A 15,775-nucleotide genomic window follows, 5' to 3' on the forward strand; every position below is an offset into this window, starting at 1 on the left:
AGAGAATGAGAGACAGAGAGCATGAGAGGAGGAGGGTCAGAGGGAGAAGCAGACTCCCTGCCAAGCAGGGAGCCTGATGCGGGACTCGATCCCGGGACTCCAGGATCATGACCTGAGCCGAAGGCAGTCGCTTAACCAACTGAGCCACCCAGGCGCCCGACCTCAGGCATTTTAATATTATAAGATCTAAGGACCTTAACAGGTGATATGATCACACTGAGGTTACAGTAGTCCATAGTTCATCAACATTTGTTTCTCCTGGATTTGAGACAAATATTCCATATGTAACTATTGAAGGGAGAAAACGTACAGGTTATTACTCCTTTCTTTAATAAGTTCTGTTTAATGAGTGTCAGCTCCTGGTGGCCCTGTTTTAATTTATTTTGAGCCATATTGACAATCTCAATAGGTGGAGGTACATTCACAGAGTTCTACTTGGCTAATTCAAAAATAAGGTTAAGAGATTTGGTTTTATTCTAATGGGCAGTTTGTTGTATTTGAGCATCCACTGCAATTACAGGAATGTTGAAGGACTGACCACTGGGAAGTTGGGCAAGGTAATTGAATAGTCAGAGTGAAATGAATTTGTTTATCCTCTTTCTATGTCTGTCATTCCCGGTAAAAAGTCCTCAATTTAAATGTGGTGAGGTCCCTAGGAAGGATAGTTATTTGGGTGTATGTATTAAAAAGGTCTGTTTATATGAACCAGTGCATTAATAAGGAAACATAGGTGCAATTGTCTTCAAGTGCTATTTGAAAACCCGATAGCATGCTGAGCCTTTATCAGGGTTGAGGTGGCTGCTTTTTCTCAGATCAGAGAAAGGAAGTATACTGAGTCCTATGTTCTAAAAGTTTGGATTCAGAGGGGGAAGAATGGGATTTTGGTTGATTTGGATGAACATGCTAAAGATAGGCTTAAAAGTTTTAGGGAGTGTTACCCTGCAATACTAGATCTGCAATACTAGATCTTTTGGTCGAGTCCTCTTATAATGGATAGCTACCCTAAAAATTCCAAGATAGGGGCTTACCTTGATAGGATGATTTATTTTCATCATAGGGAAATTTTGGGGTTTTGAGTCATTCATCATGGGTAGCCATAATTCAAAGCTATCTAAAGCTTCTTTGATACTGGCTGCTTGACTAATCAGCAGGATCAAAGTATCCCTATAATTAAGGGGAGGGTGCACCCTGAGGAAAATTGTCTAGTATCAGTGTTAAAAGGAGTTTGTTCAGGGTTAGTAGAAGCTTTACATCTGGTTGGGTGTTTGGTGAAATAATATACCCATTGACACATGCCATTTTTTTTCATTAATTGGTGTCCCTCATTGTAGATATTTTGATTAGTGAAAAATACATGTATTAATTAATGGTACAGTGGGTTGGGCTATCTGTTGTGACATGAACAGTCAATAGAGGAGTTGAAATTTTGAGGGTCAAGCCTGAAATGTTGGGGTGGGTAAATATTGTAGGCCTGCTTTAATAACTTTAATTAGTTTCTTAATAGATTGTTGACTTAGGGGTCTTACAATATGCTTTCCATATGGTGCATATCAGCAGTGGTCAGAGTTAATTTCAAGCCTGTATTATAAAGGTGTATGAGCCAGTAATCATGCTTTTTATTTCCTGTTGCATAAAGTCCTTCAGTAAAATTTCAATTTTCAATTGGATCTAATCATGGAACTCTGTTTCTGTTTCCTCCCCCTGTATTAAGGTATTTGGGGGTTACTGGGTATACCTGTGGGGGGGGCTTTTGCACTGATTATACTTTTAGACCTCTTTATTCAGTAAATCTCAATCAACATTATCATGGTCTAGCCCTCCCCGCCCCCCCGTCCCCCCACCCCCCCGCTTCAAGATATTGTAGCTTTATTGGGTTTAGAGACCCTGGTCCTAACTAGAATTTGAACTAACCCTCTTGACATGGTATGCCAAAGCAATAGAAATCAAAGTATTTTTTGGTTTATTTTATGATATTTAATAAAGTAATGTTACTCTCCAAAACTTTAGGAGGGGCACAGGGAAACCACTACTGTTTTTCACAAAGGTCTGTGCCATAGAGAAGCCAAGATGTTTTCTCCAATAACTTTGAGAACCAAGATCATTTTTTTTGCAACAAAAGCATGGGAAGCAGCAGCAGCAGAAGCATTTTTAAGGCTCACAGAGTCCTAGTGAGTCATCTATCCTTTGGGTTATGGACCACAGCATGCCATATTGGGACATTCTTCCAGACATGAACAGCCACCTAAGGAGCCCTGCACTCACATTCAATGTTCTGGAAAATAGAGCTTAATGCTTGGCTGGTAAACACAGCCACAACTACAGAGCATTAACACTTCCCTGATCCTACTGTTTGTCATAGCCATGGTGAAACTGAGATGCACAATTCAATCTGAGACATACAGACAAATGGAGGTTGAAACACATGACCCAAGGCCATTTCAGAAAATAATCCAATCTGTACCTTTGTCCTTAAGTGCCAACGGTGGCTGTTAATTCCTAGCAAAGGCTCAGAAGGGCCTAACAATTGCTTCACAAAACAGCACAGCTTTGGGTGAACACTCATCAAAAAAAAAAAAATGAATTGTGATGTCAGTCTTGGTGTTGCATACTATAAAGCCTGTTCCTGATTAATAAGCCAAAAGAAAGAACATGAAGGGGGTGCCTGGGTGGCTCAGTCATTAAGCACCTGCCTTCGGCTCAGGCCATGATCCCAGGTTCCTGGGATCGAGCCCCACATCAGGCTCCCTGCTCAGCGGGAAGCCTGCTTCTCCCTCTCCCACTCCCCCTGCTTGTGTTCCCTCTCTCACTGTGTCTCTCTCTGTCAAATAAATAAATAAAATCTTTAAAAAAAAAAAAGAACATAAAGATCTCAAGGTGCCATTGGTCATCACCTAGATCTCATGTTTATGATGCCACATTTTTTATGATTACTCTGCAAAAGTTGGGATAAAGCTTCTCCCAGGAGAATAGTTTGGATATTAAGACTGATGACAGGACACCTGGGTGGCTCAGTCAGTTAAGTGTCTGCCTTCAGCTCAGGTCATGATCTTAGAGTCCTGGGATCGAGTCCCACATCAGGCTCCCTGCTTAGTGGGGAGCCTGCTTCTCCCTCTCCCTCTGCCTGCCACTCCTCCTGCTTGTGCTCTCTCTCTGTCAAGTAAATAAATAAATAAATATTAAAAAAAAAAGACTGATGACACTACATGCACCACGAAGGTATTAAACAGTTTATTTCTGAGGCTAGAGGATGCTGTGCTGCTGGCTTTCAAGATGAAAGAAAAGTCCAGGGGCCAAGGAGGCAGGCACATCTAAGTGGGAAAAGGCAAGGAAGCAGATTCACCTCTGCAGCTTTCAGAAGGAATGCAGCCCCATGGACACCTTGATTCTAGTTCTATAAGATTCATCTCAGATTACAACTAGTTATCAAGGGGGGAGGAGTTAAGATGGTGGAGGAGTAGGGGGACCCTAAACTTGCCTTGTCCCTCAAACACAGATAATTATTGAATCAATCTGAACAACAAGGAAATCAATCTGAGGACTGAGAGAAAAAAAACTGCAAGTCTACAAGTAGAAAAGCAACCACCTTCTGGAAGGTAGGAGGTGCAGAGAGTTGATTGGGGGAGATAAGAACTGTGGGTGCTGTGGAGGGGAGGGAGCCCTGCTTAGGGAGACTACTGCAAGGTATTATAAGCAATGGATTATAAAACCTGAAGTTTAAGAACTCTGCCACTGCGGGGGTCAGGCCTGGCTTAAAGGTGCTCAGATGGGGAAGGAGGGAGGAGACCCAGGAGTGGACACCATGGTCTGAGGATCCCCTGGGTTGCAAGAAGAATGGGTGGCACCAACATGCTGCACTGTTACTGGGCATAGGAGCAGGGACTCCGGCTGAGTGCAGTGAACCTTGGTGCCAGCTCTCTGATCCACCTTAAGGTAGAGAAGAGGTACATTAAAGAAGGTAGAGAGTAGGGAGACATGGTTTGGGAGAGAAATAGATCATGGCTGCTGCAGTGTGGAGGGAGCCACAGTTGCAGAAAAGGGTGAGAGAAAAACTAGCACACAGGGGAGTGACCAGGGAAAACAAATCCCCATAGCAATTGGCTTGGAAAGCAAGAGGGCCTGAATTTCATGAGTTTTTGCAATCGGTATGCTTAAAGCCTAGAGTTTTAAAAGTCAGTGTGCTTGGCTCTGGGAAAACTCAGAGAACATTGGGCTGCTCTTGGAGAGAAGGTAGGCTGAATAGCCCATGGATGTATGGCATGGAAACAGTGATCTGAAGAGAGCCTGGAGCACCCAGTGAAGAGGTTAGTTGCTCATCTCTGAGTGTGTCCCAGAGAGACAGTGTTCATGGAGAGATCCCTTCTGGAACAAAGGAACTGGCAGGTGCCATTTCCCTTCCCTACCCCTCAGCACAAGCACAGAGGCACCTGTGGGAACCAGTGCAGCATGAACACTCACTACCTAACTTGCTTACACCAAACCCCATGCTCCAACACACCAGGGAACTGTCCTTCCCAGTCAGACTTGCCTGAGTATCAGTGTAGCAGGACCCCTCTTCCAGAACACTGGCCCAAACACCTACCCACACCATGTCTCCAGACCAGAGAGTTTTGCAAGATCTTGGTTCTGAGGTCAGTTGTGACAGGTCTCATTTCACAAGCAGACTAGAGCACACCTACTTAAAATGCACCACATTCAGGCCAAAGACCAAACACTGCCCACAAAAGGCAAAGAGAGCCTCTGCAGACAACTGGCCTGAAGGATGAAGTGTCCAGGACACAACAGAAGAGCACACACAGCATACATTGGAGACACTCCTGGAAGCACTAGGCACTGGGGAACAGGGGACCCTAAACTGGAGGGCACTACAGGACGTCTTCTTCATAAAGCCATTACCCTCAAGAGTAGGAGACATAGAGAACTTTCCTAACACAGAGAAACAGGCACAGAGACTTAGAAAAAATTAGAAGACAGAGGAATTTGCCCCAAATGAAAGAACAGGACAAAGCCATGGCCAGAGGTCTAAATGAAACGGGTATAAGTAACATGCCTGATGGAGAATTTAAAGCAATGATCATAAATATACTCCACAGAATTGAGAAAAGAGTGGAGGACATCAGTGAGACCATTAACACATAGATAAAGATAACAGAGCAGAGATAAAAGGATCAATAAACAAAATAAGAAACATTCTTGATGGAATGTTTAAAGACAAAGTAATGGAAATTAATCAATCTGAACAAAAGAGAGAACAAAGAAGTATGCAAAATGAAAATAGAGTGAGAGAACTCAGTGACTCCATCAAATGTAATAACATTAGTATTATAGGAGTTCCAGAAGAAGAAGAGAGAAAAAGGGGGGCAGGGAAATTAATTGAAGAAATAATACCAGAAAACTTCCTTAATCTGGGGAAGGAGACAGATATCCAGATCCAGGAGGCACAGAGAACTCCCAACAAAATCAACAAAAGCAGACCAACATGACATACTGTAACTAAATTTGAAAAATACAGTGAAAAAAAAATCTTAAAAGCAGTAAGACAAAACAAGACAAGACAGTTACATATAACAGAAACCCTGGAAAGCTAGTAGCAGATTTTTCAGCAGAAATTTTCCAAGCCAGAAAGGAGTGTCATTATATATTCAAAGTGCCAAATGGGAAAAATCTATAGCCAAGAATACTCTATCAAACAAGACTATCATTCAGAATAGAAGGAGAGATAGAGTTTCCTAGACAAACAAAAAATAAGGAGTTCATAACCACTAAACTGGCCATGCAAGAAATACTAAAGAGGACAATTTTAGTGGAAAAGAGAGACCAAAAATGACAGTATGAAGGCAGAAAACACAAAAGCACTAAAAATGAATAATTGTGAAAAATCAATCAAGGAACTCACAAAATATAAAATATAATAACATATACCTAAAAAAAAAAATGGGGAGGAGAGGAGAAAAGAATAGGTTCAAACTTAAGTGACCATCAACTTAATATAGCCTGCTGTTTGTAGAATTTGTTATATACAAACCTAATGGTAACCATATATCACACACCACAAATAGCTATGCAAAGCATAAAGAGAAAGATATCCAAATATATCACTAAAGAAAACCAGCAAACCATGAAAGAGAGAAAGACAAGAAAGGATCAGAGAAAACCTTCAGGAGCAACCACAAAACAAGTAATAAAATGGTTATAAATACACATCTATCATTAATTACTTTGAATGTAAAGGGACTGAATGCTCCAATCAAAAGACATAGGGTTACAGAATGGATTAAAAAAACAAGACTTACCTATATGTTGCCTACAAGAGACACATTTTAAACTTGAAGATACTTGCAGATTGAAAGTGAGGGGACAAAGAAACATTTATCATACAAATGGATGTCAAAAATAAGAGTAGCAATACTTATGTCGGAAAAACTAGACTTTAAAACAAAAACTGTAACAAGAAACAAAGAAGGACTCTATATAATGATAAAGGGGAAAATCCAACAAGAAGATATAACAATTGTAAATATTTATGCACCCAACATGGGAGCACCCAAATACATAAAACAGTTAATAACAAACATAAAGGAACTAATCAATAATAATACGATAATAGTAGATTATCGATAATAATAATAATAATACGATAATAGTAGATAACACCCCCACTGATATCAAGGGACACATCTTCTAAGCAGAAAATCAATATGGAAACAATGGCTTTGAATGATACACTGGGTCAAGTACATTTAACAGATATATTCAGAACATTGCATCCTAAAACAGCAGAATACACATTCTTTTCAAGTGCACATGAACATTCTTCAGAATAGATCACATATTAAGCCACAAAAAAAGCCTCAACAAATTCAAAATGATCAAAGTCATAACATGCATCTTCATCTTGGGGTTGTGAGTTCAAGCCCCACATTGGGCATAGAGCTTACATTAAAAACAAAAACATGGGGTGCCTGGGTGGCTCAGATGGTTGAACGTCTGCCTTCGGCTCAGGTCATGATCCCAGAGTCCTGGGATCAAGTCCCGCATCAGGCTCCCTGCTCCACGGGAAGTCTGCTTCTCCCTCTGCCTCTCTCTCTCTCTCTCTGTCTCTCATGAATAAATAAATAAAATCTTTAAAAATAAAACAAAACAAAACAAAACAAAAACAAAAACTGATTTGCCTTCCTACCAACAATGTATGTAGGAATCATGGGCTTAGTAACCAAAGATTATCAAGAAAGTTATCAAATAAAAATGATATTTAAAATCCAAAATCCACAACTCCCTCACCCATATTTATATCTCCACAGAGAAATCCTGGTTTATTTCCCAGAAAAGAGAAAGATTATCCCTGGCTCTATCTCATTGACTTATCTTGGAAATTCTAGTAGTCCAAGAAAACTTTCCTAGACAATGATCAAAATCCCAAAAGTTATTTTATGGATATTGACAAATTGATTGCAAAGTTTGTATTGTGATTCAAAAGACCCAGAATAGCAAACACAATATTGAAGAAGAACAAAGTTGAAGAACTGACACTATCTGAATTCAAGACATAATATAATGCTACAGGAATGAAGACAGTGTGATTTTGGGGAAAGAAAAGGCAAATAGATCAATGAAATAGAATAGGAAACCCAGAAATAGGTTCTGATCCAAGGTCACAATGTAGGAAGACCTTGAACACACCTCATCCAGGGAACACACCAAACTACACCTACTTATAGAACAATTCCTCCTGAATAAGAACTGAGGGCTGACTGAACAGCTTCTGAACAAAGATTGAAACAACAGCAAGAGAAGCAGGAAAGATGGAGGCACAGTACCAAATGGAACCCCCACCCCCAACACTGTGAATAGCAGTAGGGAGGAATAGTACTGAGGGCTTATAAATATATACCTCTGTCCTTGGGCACAGAAAAAAAAAAACCGTGGTTTTAAAAAGCAGCTAACACATAAAAGAGATAACACTAGAACTCTGCCAAGCAGCTAAGGAGCTGTGGGGATGCCCTGCATGTCAGAGGGGCTGGAGAATGACAGGGTTTACATTCCTACTCCACCATAAAAGCCTAGACTGGAGCAGAGTCTGGACACCATGACACCATAACAGGTGTACCTGGTCATCACAGTAACCTTGCAACCTCAGTAAATCTAGGGTCTGCAAGCCCACACCAGCTCCCATCATGCTGGGATGCAGAAAAAAAACCCCATGGTTTAAAAGAGCCAAGGAGCTGCAGGGACACTTTCTTTTCCTCCACCTTAAAATCTCAGAACAAAACAGAGTCCATGTAACATTGAGCTAGTGACTTCAGTGACCCCAGGGTCCGCAAGCTCACAACAGCCCCTGTGGTGCTGGGGCACAGAAAATAAGCCACATTTTTTATTTACAAATTTATTTTATTTTTTATTTTATTATTCTATTTGTCTTGTCTTGTTTTTATTTTTGCTCTTTTTTGTTTGCGTTTTCTTTTGTTTTGTCTTTTATTGTATTATCTTCTTTTCTTGTTCTTTTTCTTCCTCCTCCTCTCTTCTTCTTCTTCTTCTTTCTTCATTCTGTAAAAATCTGTGATTTAAGAGTAACAAGTATATAGAGCCATAGCTCCAGCCACCCAAAAAAAGTCACCAAGCACACAGTCTATATAGGGGACACCATGCACAAGACCATTCCATCAAGTTTAGGAGAAATAGTCATTCTGCCTCAACCATAGACACAAACACAGAAAGTTGAGTAAAATACAGAGACAGGGGAATATTTCTTAAAAGAAAGAACAAGAAAACACAACAGAAAAATAACTAAATGAAGCACAGATAAGCAATATGCCTGATAAATTATTTAAACTAAAAATTATAAAGATACCAGGCTGGAGAAGTGGAAGAATTCAGTGAGACCTTCAATAAGGAGATAGAAAATATTAAAAAGAAACAAGTGGAGTTGAAGAATACAATAACTGAAATTTTAAAAAAAGCTAGAGGAAATCAACTGTATATTAAAGGATGAAGAAGAATATAACAGCAATCTGGAAGACAGGATAATAGCAAGCACACAATCAGAACAGCAAAGAGAGAAAAGAATTTTAAAAATGAGATTAGATTAAGAGATTTCTTGGACAACATCAAGTGAAAAAACAATTGCATTATAGGGGTCCCAGAAGAAGAAGAGCGAGAAAGATATAGAAAACTTATATGAAAAATAACTAGAAACTTCCCTAACCTAGGGTTTTTTTTTTTTTTAAAGATTTTTATTTATTTATTTGACAGAGAGAAACACAGCAAGAGAGGAAACACAAGCAGGGGGGGGCGGGAGAGGGAGAAGCAGGCTTCCCGCTGAGCAGGGAGCCGGACGCGGGGCTCGATCCCAGGACCCCGGGATCATGACCTGAGCCGAAGGCAGACGCTTAATGACTGAGCCACCCAGGTGCCCCGAAACTTCCCTAACCTAGGGAAGGAAATAGACATCCAAATCCAAGAACTACAGAGAGTTCCAAACAAGATGAACCCAAGGAGATCCACACCATGATACATAATAATTATAATGTCAAAGTTTAAAGATAAAGAGAGAATCTTTTTTTAAAAAGATTTTATTTATTTATTTGAGAGAGAGAATGAGATAGAGAGAGCACAAGAGGGGGGAGCCAGAGAGGGAGAAGCAGACTCCCCGCTGAGTGGGGAGCCCGATGCAGGACTCAATCCCAGGGCTCCAGGATCATGACCTGAGCCGAAGGCAGTCGCTTAACCAACTGAGCCACCCAGGAGCCCAAAGAGAGAATCTTAAAAGGAGCAAGAGAGAAACAAAAGTTATCCACAAAGGAAAACCTATGAGGCTGTTAGTTAATTTTTCAGCAGAAACTTTGCAGGCCAGAAGAAAGTGGCCTGATATATTCAAAGTGCTAAAAGTTAAAAAACAAAACAAAACAAAACCCTACAACCAAGAATACTCTACCTTGCAAGGTTATCATTCAGATTTGAAAAACAGATAAAGAGTTTCCTAGACAAACACAAGGTAAAGGAGTTTATCATCACTAAATGAGCCTTATAAGAAATGTTAAAGGAACTTCTTTAAGTGGAAAAGAAATGGCCATAATTAGACATAATGAAATCATAAATAAAAAGATGTAAGATATGACTATATATGTGTATAAAACATGGAGGAGGGAGTATAAAGGGAAGAGAAGGGGGAAAAGAAAAAGAATTTTGTTTGGTTGGCTTGTTTGGTTTTTTTTAGAACATGTATGAATTTAAATGACTATCAAATTAACATAGATTGCTATTTATTTAGGATGTTATATATGAAACCTATGGGAACCACAAACCCAAACCTATAATAGATACACAAAAAATAAAAAGAAAGAAAGTCAAACATAACATTATAGAAACTCATCAATCAAAAAGAAAGAGAGCAAGAGAAGAAAGGAACAAAGAAGAACTACAAAAGACCCAGAAAACAAATAACAAAATGGCAGTAAGTACATACCTATCAATAATTACTTTAAATGTAAATGGCCTAAATGCTCTAATCAAAAGATATAAGGTGGTGGGTTGGACAAAAAATCAAGACCAATCTATATGCTGCCTATAAGAGACTCAACCCAGACCTAAAAACACATTCAGGCAGAAAATGAAGAGATAGAAAAATATTCACCATGCAAATGGAAGCAAAAAGAAAGTTGGGTACCAATATTTATATCAGACAAAATAGACTTTAAAACAAAGACTGCAAGAAGAGACAGAGAAGGGCATTATGTAATGATAAAGGGATCAATCCAACAAGAGTATATCATCATTATATATCTATGTACCCAACACTAGATTACCTAAATACATAAAGCAAATATTAATGGACATAAAGAGAGAAATTGATAGTAATAAATTGTAGGGAACTTTAACACCCCACTTACATCAATGGATAAATCATCCAGACAGAAAATCAATAAGGAAACAATGGTTTTGAATGACACATTAGACCAGATGGACATAACAGATATACACAGAATATCTCATTCAAAAAAAAATACAGAATTCACATTTTTTTCAAGTGCACATGGGACATTCTCCAGAACAGATCATTTATTAGGCCATAAAATAAACCTCAATAAATTTAAGAGGATAGAAATCACATAAAGCATCATCCCTAATCACAACATATGATACTAAAAATAAATTACAAGGTAAAAACTGGAAAAAACACAAACATGTGGAGACTAAACAAAAAGAGGCTAAATAACCAGTGGGTCAATGAAGCAATCAAAGAAGAAATAAACAACTACATGGAGACAAATGAAAATGAAAACACAACAGTCCAAAATCTTTGGGACACAGCAAAAGCAGTTCTAAGAGGTAAGTATATAGCAATACAGACCTACCTCAAGAAACAAGAAAAATTATATGCCAACAAACCAAACAACCCAGAAGAAATGGGTAAAATCCTAGAAACGTGCAATCTTTTAAAATTGAACCAGGAAGAAATAGGAAATCTGAACAGACCAATTACAAGTGACAAAATTAAATTGGTAATAAAAAAACTACCAAAAAATAAAAGTCCAGATTGATTAATTTCCATTATTCCATCTTTAATCACTAATTCACAGGTGAATTCTACCAAACATTTAAAGAAGAGTTAGTACCTATTCTCCTCAAAGTATTCCAAAAAATTAGAAGAAGGAAAGGTTCCAAATTCATTTTATGAGGCCATGTTTACACTGATACCAAAACCAGACAAAGAAATAACACAAAAAAAATATTACAGACCAATATCCCTGATAAACATAGATGATGAATAGAAATTCTCAAAATATTAGCAAACCCCATACAATATTAAAAAGATCATTCATCACAACCAGTGGGATTTACTCTGGGGATAAAAGAATGATTTAATATTTGCAAATCAATCAACATGACAAACCACATCAACAAAGAAAGTATAAAAATGCTATGATCATCACAACAGATGCAGAAAAAGCATTTGACAAAATTCAACATCCATTCATGGGGTTAAATTAAACCCAACAAAGTGAGATTAGAAGAAACACACCTCAACATAATAAAGGCCATATATGAAAAACCCACAGCTAAATGGTGAAAACTGTCAGCTTCTCCTCTAAGATCAGGAATTTCCACTCTCACCACTTCTGTTCAAAATAGTGTGGGAAGTCCTAGCCACAGCAGTCAGACAAGAAAAAGAAATAAGAAGCATCTATATTGATAAAGAAAAAGAAACTGTTACTATTTCCAGATGATATGACAATATACATAAAAAATCCCAAAGACTCCGCCAAAAAACTACCAGAAGTAATGAACAAATTAAATAAGGTGGCAGGATACAAAATTAATACATAGAAATTGGTACTGTTTCTATAGAGTAATAATAAAGTAGTAGTAAAGGAAATTAAAAAAAAACCACCACCACTTAAAATTGCACCAAAAATAATAAAATACCTAGGAATTAACCAAAGAAGGTAAGACCTATACTCCAAGAACTATGAAACACTGATAAAAGAAATAAGACACTAACAAATGGAAAGATATTTCATACTCATGGATTGGAAGGATTAATATTGTTAAAATATTCACATTACCCAAGGGAATCTACAGATTCAATGTAATCCTTTTTAAAAATACCAGCTGCATTTTTCATAAAACTAGAGCAAATAACACTAAAATTTTTATGGAACCACAAAAGACCCTGAATAGCTAAAGCAATTTTGAAAAAGAAGAACAAAGCTATCACAATACCAGATTTCAAGACATACTACAAAAGTTGTAGTAATCAAAACAGTGTGGGGTACTAAAACAAAAACAGACACATAGATCAATGGAACAAAATAGAGACACCAGAAATAAACCCACACTTATATTGTCAATTAACCTATGATAAAGGAGGCAAAAAATATACAATAGGGAAGACAGTCTCTTCAATAAAAATAAATAAATAAATAAATATATAAATGGTCCTGGGAAAACTGGAGAGCTACATACAAAAGAATGAAACTGTACCACTTTGTAACACCATATACAAAAATAAACTCAAAATGGATTAAGGACCTAACTGCAAAACCTGAAACCATAAAAATCCTAGAAAATGGCACAGACAGTAATTTCTCTGACATTGCCTTAACAACTTTTTTCTAGATATGTCACATGAGGAAAGGGAAACAAAAGCAAAAATAAACTATTGGCAGTACATAAAAATAAAAAGCTTCTGCACAGCAAAGGAACCAATCAACAAAACTAAAAGACAACCTATGGAAGGGGAGAAGATATTTGCAAATGATATATCTGATAAAAGATTAGTTTCCAAATATATAAAAACTTATACAACTAAAAACCAAAAAACAAAATAATCTAATTTAAAAATGGGCAGAAGACCTGAATAGACATTTCTCAAAAGAAGACATACAGATGGCCAATAGACACATGAAAAGATGGTCAACATCACTCATCATCAAGGAAATGCAAACAAAACTACAATGATACATTACCTCACACCCGTCAGAATGGCTAGAATCAACAACATAAGAAACAACAGGTGTTGGTGAGGATGTGGAGAAAAAGGAATCTTTGTGCACTGTTGGTAGGAATGCAAACTGATGCAGCCACTGTGGAAAACAGTATGGAGGTTCCTCAAAGAGTTAAAAATAGAACTACCCTATGACCCAGCAATTGTACTGCTGGGCATTTACCCAAAGAATACAAACACACTAATTCAAAGGGATATATGCACCCCTATATTTATAATAGCATTATTTACAATAATCAAGATATGGAAGCAGTCCAAATGTCCATTGATTGATGAATAGACAGAGATGCGATATATATATGGAATATTTTTCAGTCATAAAAAGAATGAAATCTTGCCATTTGCAATGACATACGTGGAGCTAGAAAATATAATGCTAAGCAAAGTAAGTCAACCACAGAAAGACAAATATCATATTATCTCACTTGTATGTGGAATTTAAGAAACAAAACAAATTACCAAAGGGAAAAAACGAGAGAGACAAACCAAGAAACAGACTCTTAACTATAGAGAACAAACTGATAGTTACTAGAGGGGTGGTGGGTGGGTGGATGGGTTAAATAGGTGATGGGGATTAAGGAGGGCATCTGTGGTGGTGAGCACTGGGTGTTGTTTGGAAGTGTTGAATCACTACATTGTACACCTGGCACTAATATAACACTGTATGTTAACTAAATGGATTTAAAATAAAAACTTAAAAAAAATAAAATGTTTATGGATAGATAGTTACAGCTTGTAAAAGTATATAAAATAGTATGTTTCAACTGCTTTTTATTTATATTTTAGTGTGCTTGATCTCATGTTTTAAAAATGCACTTGTAATATGAAGTAATAAAAGAAAAATATACAGTCCATTTAAATTTTATAGAAGTTAAAAAAAAAGCATTTTGACCAATTTAAGAAGCTCAGCAGGAATATGTGCTCTCTTCTACTACTGGTTGATAAAATCTTAAGGAGAAACATATGGCAAAAAACAAGAAAAACATTTGACATGTCCATATCTATCACTCTGAAATTCCTATAACAAGGACTAGAAAGCAACAAAAATTTCCAAGACATTCAGGTGCAAAGGTGTTCATCATAGAATTGATTTTACAAGTAAAAGAATCATTTTAAAAGATACCCAAGAAAGACTGGTTATAGAAATTATAGCTCATCCCACAATGGACTATTATGTAACAATAGAATTAAGAGAATATTTAATGATTCAGAAATATGATCCCAGAAAATTGTTATAGGGAAAATACCCTCCAATGAGAGTTCATATTGTATTTAAAAAGTATGTAGATATCTATTTTTTAAAATGTATTTTGTAAAGTAGCGGTATTAGGAATATTAGAATTTTTACTTTATTTTGTTACATTAACATTTTAAAAAAATATTTTCTATAATAATCATGTGCAATTTGCATTAAAAGTATTAAAATAAATAAAAACAAATGCTCTTGCTTCCCTGAGAAAATATTAGGGAAATACAGAAATGATTGCAATACCAAGAGCAGAAAATAATATAGCTATCTGGGTCCTGTTACAGTACTGGTGAACCTGACAAGGTCAGCCCAAATCTTTGCAACTTCAGTTTATCTTTTAGCAGTATTTTTTTCTCAGAAAATTATCTTGAAAGTCAGCAAAGTTTGTGCACTATGATGATTTTGGCAAATTTGTATGGATAAAGAAAAAGAAGTATCAAACTAGATGTTAAACAATTAGGAAGCAGTTAAAATATATATACTCACATGGACACTAACAGACATAGAGACAGGGATATATATGCACATATACCTAATACCTCTGTCCATCTATTGAGTCAATTCAATGTTATATTAACAGCCAGAGAAAATATTTTTAAAAGTAACTTTAATGACATGAAATGAAATAAAGAGTATGTGTGTATAAACATATATATACACACACATTTTTCTGTGAAAAAGCAGATATAAAAACAGTATATACATTCTTATATACATATATGACATATGCAAAAAAATACTAGAGAGGTACAGCCAAAAATGTTTCAGGCAGTTCTTGGAAAATATTACAGACATATATGATGAAAATGTTTCAGAATGATATGGGTGGTGATTAGAATTGATTACTGGGGACATTAAATTTCTTCTGTTAACTTGTCTGCTTTTTAATTTTTCCCTGCAATGAAGCTGAATGATTTTTCTGACATGGGGAAAAAGGGCAGGAAGTGGGCACAGGGAAAAGAGGTGATAAAGAGCATTTACATCCAGTAAAACAACCCCAAACAGCAAAATACCATTTGCAGCCC

Source organism: Leptonychotes weddellii, chromosome X (assembly GCF_054177405.1).
Source record: "Leptonychotes weddellii isolate Sample4059 chromosome X, ASM5417740v2, whole genome shotgun sequence".
NCBI lineage: Eukaryota > Metazoa > Chordata > Mammalia > Carnivora > Phocidae > Leptonychotes > Leptonychotes weddellii.